This window comes from Trachypithecus francoisi, unplaced genomic scaffold, assembly GCF_009764315.1.
Source record: "Trachypithecus francoisi isolate TF-2019V2 unplaced genomic scaffold, Tfra_2.0 Contig01440, whole genome shotgun sequence".
Taxonomy (NCBI): Eukaryota; Metazoa; Chordata; class Mammalia; order Primates; family Cercopithecidae; genus Trachypithecus; species Trachypithecus francoisi.
This window is the reverse complement of record NW_022681431.1, coordinates 8,410,336-8,422,764: the sequence shown is the minus strand read 5'-3', so window position 1 is coordinate 8,422,764 and position 12,429 is coordinate 8,410,336. Positions and strand designations below refer to the sequence as shown.

Below are 12,429 nucleotides of genomic sequence, written 5' to 3'. Positions count from 1 at the left end.
TTTTTTTTTCTTGTAAATTTGTTTAAGTTCTTTGTAGATTTTAGATATTAGCCCTTTGTCAGATGGACAGATTGCAAAACTTTTCTCCCATTCTGTAGGTTGCCTGCTCACTCTGATAGTTTCTTTTGCTGTGCAGAAGTTCTTTAGTTTAATTAGATCCCATTTGTCAATTTTGGCTTTTGTTGCCATTGCTTTTGGTGTTTTAGACTTGAAGTGTTTGCCTATGCCTATGTCCTGAAGGATGTGGCCTAGGTTTTTTCCTAGGATTTCTATGATTTCAGGTCTTATGTTTAAGTCTTTAATCCATCTTGAGTAGATTTTTGTATAAGGTGTAAGGAATGGGTCCAGTTTCAGTCTTCTTCATATGGCTAGCCAGTTTTGCTACACCATTTATTAAATAGGGAATCTTTTCCCCATTGTTTGTTTTTCTCAGGTTTGTCAAAGATCAAATTGTTGTAGATATGTGGTGTTATTTCTGAGGCATCTGTCCTGTTCCATTGGTCTATCTCTCTGTTTTGGTACCAGTATCATGCTGTTTTGGTTACTGTAGCCTTGTAGTATAGTTTGAAGTCGGGTAGCATGATGGCTGCAGCTTTGTTCTTTTTGCTTAGGATTGTCTTGGCTATGCAGGCTCTTTTTTGAGTAGTTTTTTTCCAATTCTGTGAATAAAGTCAATGCTAGTGTAAATGAGGATAGTATTGAATCTATAAATTACCTTGGGCAGTATGGCCATTTTCACGATATTGATTCTTCCTATCCATGAGCATGGTATGTTCTTCCATTTGTTTGTGTCCTCTTTTATTTCATTAAGCAGTGGTTTGTAGTTCTCCTTGAAGAGGTCCTTCACATCCCTTGTAAGTTTGATTCCTAGGTAGTTTATTCTCTTTGTAGCAATTGTGAATGGGAGTTCACTCATGGTTTGGCTGTTTGTCTGTTACTCGTATATAGGAATGCTTGTGATTTCTGGACATTGATTTTGTATCCCGAGACTTTGCTGAAGTTGCTTATCAGCTTAAGGAGATTTTGGCCTGAGACAATGAGGTTTTCTAAATATATACTCATGTCATCTGCAAAGAGATACAATTTGACTTCCTCTCTTCCTATTTGAATACCCTTTATTTCTTTCTCTTGCCTGATTGCCCTGGCCAGAACTTCCAATACTATGTTGAACAGGAGTGGTAAGAGAGGGTATCCTTGTCTTGTGCTGGTTTTCAAAGGGAATGCTTCCAGTGTTTGCCCATTCAGTATGATACTGGCTGTGGGTTTGTCATAAATAGCTCTTACTATTTTGAGATATGTTCCATTGATACCTAGTTTATTGAGAGTTTTTAGCATGAAGGGGTGTTGAATTCTGTTGAAGGCCTTTTCTGCATCTATTGAGATAATCATGGGTTTTTTGTTGTGGGTTCTGTTTATGTGATGGATTACATTTATTGATTTGTGTATGTTGAACCAGCCTTGCATCACAGGTATCAAACCAACTTGATCGTGGTGGATAAGCTTTTTGATGTGCTGCTGGATTCCGTTTGCCTGTATTTTATTAAGGATTTTTGCATTGATGTTCATCAGGGATATTGGCCTGAAATTTTCTCTTTGTTGCTTCTCTGCCAGGTTTTGGTATCCTGATGATGCTGGCCTCATTTTTCTATTGATTGGAATGTTTCAGAAGGAATGGTACCAGCTCCTCCTTGTACCTCTGGTAGAATTCAGCTGTGAATCCATCTGGTCCTGGACTTTTTTTGTTGGTAGGCTATTAAATTACTGCCTCAATTTCAGAACTTGTTATGGGTCTATTCAGGGATTTGACTTCTTCCTGGTTTAGTCTTGGGAGGGTATATGTGTCCAGGAATTTATCCATTTCTTCTAGATTTTCTAATTCATTTGTGTAGAGGTGTTTATAGTATTTTCTGATGGTAGTATGTATTTCTGGGGGATCAGTCAGCAGTGATATCCCCTATAGCATTTTTTATTGCATCTATTTGATTCTTTTCTCATCTTGTTTTTCAGTCTGGCTAGTGGTCTATCAGTTTTGTTGATCTTTTCCAAAAACCAGCTCCTGGATTCATTGATTTTTTAAAGGATTTTTCATGTCTCTATGTCCTTCAGTTCTGCTCTGATCTTAGTTATTTCTTGCCTTCTGCTAGCTTTTGAATGTTTGCTCTTGCTTCTCTAGTTCTTTTAATTGTGATGTTTGGGTGTCAATTTTAGATCTTTCCTGCTTTCTCTTGTGGGCATTTAGTGCTATACATTTCCCTCTACACACTGCTTTAAATGTGTCCCAGAGATTCTGGTATGTTGTATCTTTGTTCTCATTGGTTTCAAAGAACATCTTTATTTCTGCCTTCATTTCATTATGTACCCAGTAGTCATTCAGGAGCAGGTTGTTCAGTTTCCATGTAGTTGTGTGGTTTTGAGTGAGTTTCTTAATCCTAGTTCTAATTTGATTGCACTGTGGTCTGAGAGACTGTTTGTTGTGATTTCCATTCATTCACATTTGCCGAGGAGTGTTTTACTTCCAATTAAGTGACCAATTTTAGAACAAGTGTGATGTGGTGCTGAGAAGAATATATATTCTGTTGATTTGGGGTGGAGAGTTCTGTAGATGTCTATTAGGTCTGCTTGGTCCAGAGCTAAGTTCAAGTCCTGAATATCCTTGTTAGTTTTCTGTCTCATTGATCTAATGTTGACAGTGGGGTGTTAAAGTCTCCCACTATTATTGTGTGGGAGTCTAAGTCTCTTTGTAGGTCTCTAAGGACTTGCTTTATGAATATGGGTGCTCCTGTATTGGGTGTTTATATATTTAGGATAGTTTGCTCTTCTTGTTGCATAGATCCCTTTACCATTATGTAATTGCCTTCTTTGTCTCTTTGATCTTTGTTGGTTTAAAGTCTGTTTTATCACAGATTAGGATTGCAACTCCTGCTTTTTTTTTTGCTTTCCATTTGCTTGGTAAATGAGCCTATATGTAAATGAGCCTATATGTGTGTCTTTGCCTGTAAGATGGGTCTCCTGAATACAGCACACCGGTGGGTCGTGACTCTTTATCCAGTTTGCCAGTCTGTATCTTTTCACTGGGGCATTTAGCCCATTCACATTTAAGGTTAATATTGTTATGTGTAAATTTGATCCTGTCATTATGATACTAGCTGCTTATTTTGTCTGTTAGTTGATGCAGTTTCTTCATAGTGTCAATGGTTTCTACAATTTGGTATGTTTTTGTAGTGGCTGTTATCAGTTGTTCCTTTCCATGTTTAGTGCTTCCTTCAGGAGCTCTTGTAAGGTAGGCCTGGTGGTGACAAAAATCTCTCAGCATTTGCTTGTCTATAAAGGATTTTATTTCTCCTTCACTTCTGAAGCTTAGTTTGGCTGGATATGAAATTCTGGGTTGAAAATTCTTTTCTTTAAGAATGTTGAATATTGGCTCCCACTGTCTTCTGGCTTGTAGGGTTTCTTCAGAGAGATCCACTGTTAGCCTGACAGGCTTCCCTTTGTGGGTAATCTGACTTTTCTTTCTGGCTGCCCTTAACATTTTTTCATTTCAACCTTGGTGAATTTGGTGATTATGTGTCTTGGGGTTGCTTTCCTTGAGGAATATATTTGTAGTGTTCTGCATATTTCCTGAATTTGAATGTTTGCCTGCCTTGCTAGGTTGGGGACATTCTCCTCAGTGTTTTCCAATTTGGTTCCATTCTCCCTGTCACGTTCAGCTACACCAATAAAATGTAGATTTGGTCTTTTCACATAGTCCCATATTTCTTGGAGGTTTTGTTAGTTCCTTTTTATTCTTTTTTCTCTAATCTTGTCTTCTTGCTTTATTTCATTAACTTGATCTTCAATCTCTGATATCCTTTCTTCTACTTGATTTGGCTATTGATACTTGTGTATGCTTCATGAAGTCCACGTGTTGTGTTTTTCAGCTCCATCAGGTCATTTATGTTCTTCTCTAAACTGGTTATTCTAGTTAGCAATTTGTCTAATCTTTTTTCAAGGTTCTTAGCTTCCTTGCACTGGGTTAGAACATGCTCCTTTAGCTCAGGGGAGTTTGTTATTACCCTACTTCTGTCAGTTTATCAAACTCATTCTCCATCCAGTTTTGTTCCCTTGCTGCCCAGGAGTTGTGATCCTTTGGCAGAGAAGAGGTATTCTGGTTTCTCCCCATCTTTGTGGATTTATCTACCTTTGGTCTTTGATGTTGGTGACCTTCAGATGGGGTCTTTGAGTGCATGTGCTATTCTTTTCTGTTTGTTAGTTTTCCTTCTAATAATCAGTCCCCTCTGCTGCCAGTCTGCTGGAGTTTCCTGGCGGTCCACTCCAGATTCTGTTTGCCTGGGTATCCCCAGCAGAGGCTGCAGAACAGCAAAGATTGCTGCCTGTTCTTTCCTCTGGAAGCTTTATCCCAGAGGGGCACCTGCCAGATGCCAGCCACAGCTTTCCTGTAGGAGGTGTCTGTCAGCCCCTACCCGGAGGTGGCTCCCAGTCAGGTACCCAACTTGAGGAGGCGTTGTGACTCTTAGCACAGCTCGAATGCTGTGCCGGGAGGTCCACTGCTCTCTTCAGAGCCATCAGGCAGGGAGGTTTAAGTTTGCTGAAGCTGTACCCACAGCTGTCCCTTCCTGCAGGTGTTCTGTCCTAGGGAGATGGGGGTTTTATCTATAAGTTGCCTGGGGCTACTGCCTTTTTTTCAAAGATGCCCTACCCAGAGAGGAGAAATCTGGCAGTCTGGCCACAGCAGCCTTGCTGAGCTGCAGTGGATTCTGCCCAGTTTGAACTCCCCTCACCCGCCCTCCCCGCACGCCCGGTGGCTTTGTTTACACTGTTGGGGTAAAACCGCCTACTCAAGCCTTAGCAATGGCAGATACCCCTCCCTCCACCAAGCTCGACTGTCCCAGGTTGATCTCAGGCTGCTGCTGTGCTGGCAGTGAGAATTTCAAGCCAGTGGATCTTAGTTTGCTGGCTCCACAGGCGTAGGACCTGCCTAGCCAGACCATTTGGCTCCCTGGCTTCAGCTCCCCCTTCCAGGGGAGTGAATGGTTCTGCCCTCGTTTGTCCAGACGCCACTGGGGTATGAACAAAAAACAGCTTTTACAGCTAGTTCCGTGTCTGCCCAGATGGCCTCCCAGTTTTGTGCTTGACATCCAGGGCCCTGGTGGGGTAGGCACCGGAGGGGGTCTCCTGGTCTGTCAGTTGCAAACACCATGGGAAAAGTACAGTATCTGGGCTGGAGTACGTGGTTCCTGATGCTCAATGCCCCCACCCTGCTTTGGCTCGCCCTCCGTGGGCTGCACCCAGTGTCTAACCAATCCCAATGAGATGAACTGGGGTACCTCAGTTGGAAATGCAGAAATCACCTGCCTTCTGCAGCGATCTCACTGGGAGCTGTTCCTATTTGGCCATCTTGCCTGCTGAGATCTTATCTTCCTTTTATAGATGTATTGTCTGAAGTAAATTGTAGCACCTGCACACCACATCAAGTTGGCTGACTTCAAAGTCTTTACCTCTTACCAATGTTTCTCCACCAGAGAGATGTGCCCTCTTTTAAGGCAACAACATTTTGCATGGATCCCCTTAAACAGTTTTAAGACATCTGAAAACATAAAACTAGTTATTAATTTATTATACTTACCCCCTTAAATAGTCATAGCACCTAAATCTGTCAGGATAGGCGGTAATAACAAAAGTCCCTCTTAGTGGTTGCAAACATTGATTGTTTCTCTGAGTAGCAGGGAGCTCATCTGATCCAGCAGCCACCAATAGTGCACCAGTCAAGTCCTGGCAAGAGACAAAGAGGACACCTAAACTGAAGTCTTTGAGGAGCACTTTATCTGTTATTTATTTGTACTATTTACAAGGCAAAGGAGGGGTTAGGGAAAGCAGTAAGTTACAGTTTACTACCAGAGGGCTAGAAATGCTTAGCCGGCCTTACCCTGAAGACACAAGGTGGGGAAGCAGTTACCAGCACCTGGAGAGTGACTGGCAGAGAGGTGCAGCCAACCCAGACTGACCTGGCACCCGGAGCCAAGGGACTTATTCCTACTCTTTGGACCCCATTCACCTCCTGCCCTGCAGTCTCCTGCCAGAACACTCCAGTGGCCAAATCCAACTGGAAGTTAGAATGGAAGGGAAACCATGGACCCAGTTTCTACAGACCTGCTTCCAGAGAAGGCACAGAGGAGTTGGGACGCACCTGGAGCAGCACACAGGGAGATACAGGGAGATACTTAGTGCAATCTCAAACGTTGCGAGAGGCAAAGGCGGCGCTGGAGACACTCACACTGCAGCTAAATACTGTGGAGCGTCACTTCGCACTCATAACTCACCGGCCAGAACAAATCATGTGTCCCGCTCAACAGAAGGGGGCCCCACCATGCCATTTTACCACATGTCCAGAAAGAGAAGAACGGGCTAACTGTGGCAGCCACAAACCCAAAACAAATTTACAGATTAAATACAAAGAAGATGACAGAATCCAAACAATTCAAATTAACAATATAACAACTCAGTATTACAGTCAGTATTGCTTTGCTAAAACTCAGTCAACCACCCAGGACATGAGCACATCCAACAGGTCCTCTGAGTTTGGCTTGCCCCTGCTTCCACGTGCCTTGTGACAATTCAATTCTCCCATGAACACACCAGCATCCATGAAGTCATTTGGTTTTCACTTGGCAGGAGTGTGCCATTTACATTTCAATTTCCCCTCTGTTCTTTTCTATCTAGACTGTGTCAATTATTGTAGCGCTAATTGTTACAGACATGACCACAATGCCAAGGCAAATGGTGACAGTGAAATCAGCGGCTGGTTTTAAGGTAGTTATCTATATGGTCCGGAAAAATGCTTATATTAATTTTTTTGGATTGCCATTGAATCGAAAACAAAGTTCGGCAATTCTCATGGAGAAGCCCGAGATCTCTTAGAAACAGCTTCTACTAGTCCTTTCTTTTTCCTCCTCCTCACCCCAGCACAGGGAAAGCGGAGGTGGTAATACCCTAGTGCACCTGGAAGGTGCAGCTCTTGCTCCTTCCACCCTCATTCCTTTGCTTTCTCACCTTCTCCTCTTTGCAGTGTGTCAATGCCTTCCTTAACTCACGTCCTTACCCATCAGCCCTGACGCCTGGGATACTCTCTTCATTCTCTTCAGCCCCAACTATTTTAAGTAATCCCTGAGTCACACATCTGAACATGTTTCTGCCATATAACGACAAGCTGAGGTTTCCTGAGAACATTTTCTTACTCACTACAACTCTCTGCTGATATCACCCTCTCACATCTACGTGACCAGAGCAGTCCAGGTCTCCAAGCCCTGTATAGTACGTACCTACCTTAGAGACCTCTGGATAGGTCTCAAGTGATCTCCACATTCTAAAATGGAATGCAACATTTTATGTGTAGGTATTCAAGTACATCTTGTTTGTGGGAGGAGAGGTTGTCCAGAATTTCGTCAGATTCTCAAAGAGGTCTGGGACATAATGAATGCTGATGTTTTCTTCTGTTTCACACTGTTCATTTAAAACTTCATGATACTCATTTCCATTTTACAGAAAACTTCTCTGTACTTCTGTTAAAACGAAATAATGTATGTAAGATCCTCCATTTATATATGTCAATATATATATTTGAATGCAGACACTATGCCAAACATTGTCTGTGGTCTACCTATAGCCAAGTGTCTCTTGTCTTTCCTGGAAGAGCCTGATTTTGAATGGATGTTCATTGTCCAGTGCATCAGATATGTTGGTTTCCTCCTCCTTCCAGTGGTTAATCATGATTTAACTAAGCTATTATTGCACAACAAATTATCACAAACTTAGTAGCCTAAAATAACACATGTGTGATGTCACAATTTCTATCAGTCAGGAGCCTAGCCATGGCTTACCTGGGCCATCACAAGGCTGGACTCAAGAGTCAGCCTGGCTGTGTTCTCCTCTGGGAGCTTGACTGGAGAAGAATCTGCTTCCAAGCTTACTTATTTTCTCGGGGATGTGGAATATAGGGTGATTGTGGAATATAGGGTTTTTGTTCCTTGCTGGCTGTTGGCTTGAGGCTGCCCACTTAAAGAAAACCTTTCCACCTGGCTTAATTCATCAAGCCAGCAAGCAGAAATCCCAGGGAGACAGAGCCTTATATAAAGTGGCATAATGTAATCACAAACGTGATATTCTAACAAAACATACTCAATGATGTTTTCACTCACACACCTTTGCTATCTTCCATTGGTTGGAAAAAGTCTCGTATTTCACTCACATTCAAGGCAGAAGGGATTATACAAGGGCATGGATACCAGAAGGCAGGGAATATTGGGGGCCACCTTAGGGTTTGTGCATAGCATAAACCAGTCTGATGATTTTCATTTTCTTGACAGTGACTCACACATCACCATTGAGAACTAAGAGGATGTCTTACATTTCCTTCCATCCACAGGGCAGGTGCAGAGGATCCAGCATGTTATTCTGAAACCCCAGAAGATGCTGAAGCTGCTAAATAGAAGGAGCCTGGATCCCTGAATGTCTTCATGGAGCAGAGCATTCTCCTCACTCCAGTCTACTTGAACCAGAATATGACCTGAGCAAGAAATAAGCCTTAATTGTATTTGACCATTAGAATTTTGGTGATACTTGTTATGGCTGTAAGTCCATGTTGATTAATACAAAGGGATTCTGTAAAGGCTCTTCTCTCTATTGAAAAAAGTTGCCCAAGGAGTGAAGGGAGAGATATTTTCTGTAATTAAGATTGTCATATTCACATAGTATATAGAACAACTACAGCACCTTGCAGTCATATGGGGTTCGACAGAAAGAGGAAACATTTCCTGCTGTTGAATTAACCAAACTGGAGTTGTTATAGTAAAATTTCCTCAATCTTTCAGCCACATTTAGTTCAGTAATCTATTATTTCTGGTTAAAAGCATACCATTTGATACACAATGCAAACCCAATTCTTAATAACCTGTATCCACCATATCTTACCACATCCCAAATCATCTAATACTCAACCACCTAGTTTCTATGATCCACTTACATCAAACATATTCATGTTTGGAAAATTGAGCCAGCGTCTACTGCCTTATCAGCTGATGCATAACAATTTACTTTCTCTGTGCTCTATAATAATGCAAATCTGCTTGGAAAGATAACACATTAAGGGGTTATCAGACCCTAACACCTTGATATAGATGAGTTTATCAGATCCTCTGTTTAACCACTTTCGAATCCTTGGCCAGTTCTCTACATTTCATGAAGAGTTAGCATAACCAGTCCAGGAGATATTATATTCAGGATGTGGTCAGTTGTGGAAAAGATAGCTCTGAGGATCTCTTTCCAGGGAAAAGACATGTGGATTGCTCCAAAGATCCTCTTTCTCAGGAAAATACACATACTACAGAAAGGCTACAGAAAATAAAAGCACTCCCTTATGAACATATTCACAGTCTATTTTGTTGGAATTACAGGCCAATCCTCTTCAGACAGTTGAGTCCAGAGGACTGGGAGACTGCCTGACCCCACAAGGTGCTTGACAAAGTCAGATTCCAGGGCCTGTTGGAAGTGACAAATTAAGGCAGAGGTGGCTGGTGGGCTGTTAAAACCAAAGGGGGTGAATGCTCATGGACGAGTTGAGGCTCCTAACACTGGGGAGCACATACAGAGGGAAGGGTGTCCTTCTGTTACACAACCTGAATTACTGGAGAAGGGCCTACTGGTGTTCCCCTCAATACAATGCACCTCCACTTCTGAGAGAGGGGAAGGGGGAAAAAGAGATAGAGAAAGACAGCACTATCTCCCTCCCTTCTCTCTTTCCCTTCCTCTTATCTCTCTGTGGATCTCTTTCAAGTACTCCTAGAAGAATCTGGAGCTAAAATGAGCCTGCATCTGAATTTTACTCCTGGCTCTGCAACCGATAAGCTATGTAATCAAGTCCCTTCCTTGCTTCTTTCTTTCTCACACACACACAGTCTCTCATCAAATGCTTGTGGGTTCTTACTCTGACAAGTCAGGCATTGTGCTAGTTACAGGAGATAATCTGAAAAGAAAATAGCTCCTACTTATAAAATGATGATAGACCAGGTGATCTCACAGGTATATATTGATGACTAGTTTCTTCTTGCTAGCTCTGCTTATGCACTTCCCTCCTTCAAATCAGTATCCTCACCTGCTTTCCCAAAGCCCTTTTGCTATTCCTTCTCCCTCTGAAGTACTCTTTTTGACCTAATATCAAAAGGCACCACAGCCCTTTCCCTCCCCCACGCCACCCATCCTCTTCCCCAGCATCAGCACCAGGCTGCCCTGAATGCTGTGCTTTCACTCCTTCCATCAGCATGCAGTTACTAATCCCTTAATGTGACTGGAGCAGAAGCCTAAATAACTGCTCCATAATCCCCTAGTATTTGAGCATCCAAAATAACATTTGCATTTTCATTAAGGTTTTAAATGCTCTGGTGGCTTTCTTTTTAAAAATTAGTAATTTAAGTGTTTATTTTTTAAAAATTCAAACATAGGTATAGATATGTTTATGTAGGACTGCATAAAGTTTTCTACTTTTACAGAATTACATAAATGTGATTACACTGTACATAGCTTTTTACTTTCTTTCTTTTCTTTGTATCTTCTTCCTCTCTCCAACCTCCTCCATACTAATAATTCTCAGCCACAAATCCTCCACAAAACCATGGAACCCATGTCAGCCTTTTATGTATCCTTCCATATTTTTCTCTATTTGTCTAGACTCACACCAGCGTCTAATGATATATGTGAAAGGATGTTCTTGGAGTACTGTTGTTAGTGGCAAAGAATGATTGAATGAATTCTGGCACAACAATATATTTCAGTTAGGCTAGGCTGCGTGTTGATATGGAATAACTCCAAAAGCTCAATAATTTAAAACAATAACAATGGATTGATTGCTCATACTATATGTCCAAGTCAAGCCAGTAAAGGACTCTGTTCCCGGGGTCATTCAGGGACCCAGGCTGATGGAACGACCATTACCTTAAATATTTCCAGTTGCTGTGCCACAGGGAAATGAGTTCTGGAGGGCCTGGAACCAGATGATTAAATGCTTCCATGCAGAAGTCATAATTCCTTGGCTACGACTAGTCACATGGCCCCATTCAGCCAAAGATGAGCCAGGATGTACAATTCTATGTGCCTGGAAAAGAAGACAATAAAAGTATTGGTGAATAGCACTAACAACCACCACACACCCCACACTGTATCTTTATCTATTAATAAAGAGGAAAGAATAATAACATGTCAAGCAACTTACAGGGATTCTACCAGGAATTGTTGAATGAGAAAATACAGATACAGCTAAATGAGTACGGAATTGCATTTTTTGAAACAATGGCTCAAAAATCTCTACATATGGATTTGCAAGTCTTTATAGGAATATATATATATATATATATATATATATATATGCTTACCTAGTTATTATCATACATTCTTACATCATAATTACCCTGGGGCCCTTGTTAAATGTTACAATTCCTGGGCCCCAACCCCGACCTAGTGAATCCAGTCTGGTCTGTGCATTAGTGAGAGAGCCAGGGCCTCACACCCAAGGCTGAGTCCTTTATTCTACCACATGTAGCTCTCACCATAGTGATCCACTGATTCCTAACAACTTCCTAAAGAAAAATATTGATTCATTGATTTATCCATTTGTCCATCCTTTTATCTACCAAATATTTATGGAGACTCGACTATCTGCAGGGACATTGCTGGATGCTAGGGATGCAGTAGGGGACAAAGCAAACTTGGTCCTGTTTTGATCTTACAGTCTAGGGTACGACAAATGTTTAAAAAGAGGACACCACATTAATTCACATGTACGAATAAATTGTGACAAGGCCTAGGTAGGAAGAGAGTGTCATGGACAAATATAGTCGAGGGACAACTTTTAAATTGGGGAGCTAATGATGATGACTCGCAGTAAAGACTAAGTAGAGAACTACTGGGGTGGAGACCCTATAGGCAAGGGACACAGAGCTGAGCGTAGAGCAGTATAGGCAGTGGGGCTATCTGTGGGGAGGGCCACAGAAGGGAATAACAGCAGGCCAGTGTGCCTAGAAGACAATGACCTTGGAAACAGTGGTGAGAGATGGCACCAGACCATGCAGGGCCCTGTAGAATGCCGTGAGGAGTCAGGGCTTTAAGTGCAGTGGGAACTGTAATGGTTAGAAGCAAGCAGGTCAGAAAGACTTGATATACGTTGTCTTTTTACAGCAACTTTAGTGAGTTATAGCTTATATACAATAAAATGCCCTCACTTTAAATGTTCATTTTGATGAGTACATAATACAAATATATGTTCAGATATATGTATACATGGATACACTCACACAAATGTATATGTCTTTATAGTCACCACTACAATCAAGATACATAAAATATCAGGGCTGGGTACAGTGGCTCATGTCTGTAATCCTAACACTT

At 41.7% G+C, this 12,429-nt stretch overlaps 2 long non-coding RNA genes across 7 annotated transcripts in view; one reads left to right on the top strand and one right to left on the bottom strand.

The window, feature by feature from the left end:
• Window positions 1–8,665, top strand: part of LOC117092907 — a 107,434-nt gene extending 98,769 nt beyond the window's left edge. Inside the window, exon 2 of the long non-coding RNA XR_004440971.1 lies at window positions 8,420–8,665. This is a non-coding gene — a long non-coding RNA (uncharacterized LOC117092907). The remainder of the gene's footprint in view (window positions 1–8,419) is intronic.
• Window positions 1–12,429, bottom strand: part of LOC117092897 — a 30,289-nt gene that overhangs the window by 10,488 nt on the left and 7,372 nt on the right. For 5 of the 6 annotated variants that reach the window (XR_004440969.1, XR_004440957.1, XR_004440970.1 and 2 more), the window contains 4 exons: window positions 10,981–11,140; window positions 8,402–8,560; window positions 7,321–7,556; window positions 5,624–5,769 (listed from right to left, as the gene is read on the bottom strand). This is a non-coding gene — a long non-coding RNA (uncharacterized LOC117092897). Of the gene's footprint in view, window positions 1–5,623; window positions 5,770–7,316; window positions 7,557–8,401; window positions 8,561–10,980; window positions 11,141–12,429 lie in introns of all 6 variants that reach the window. The other variant, XR_004440959.1, reaches the window with a different exon arrangement.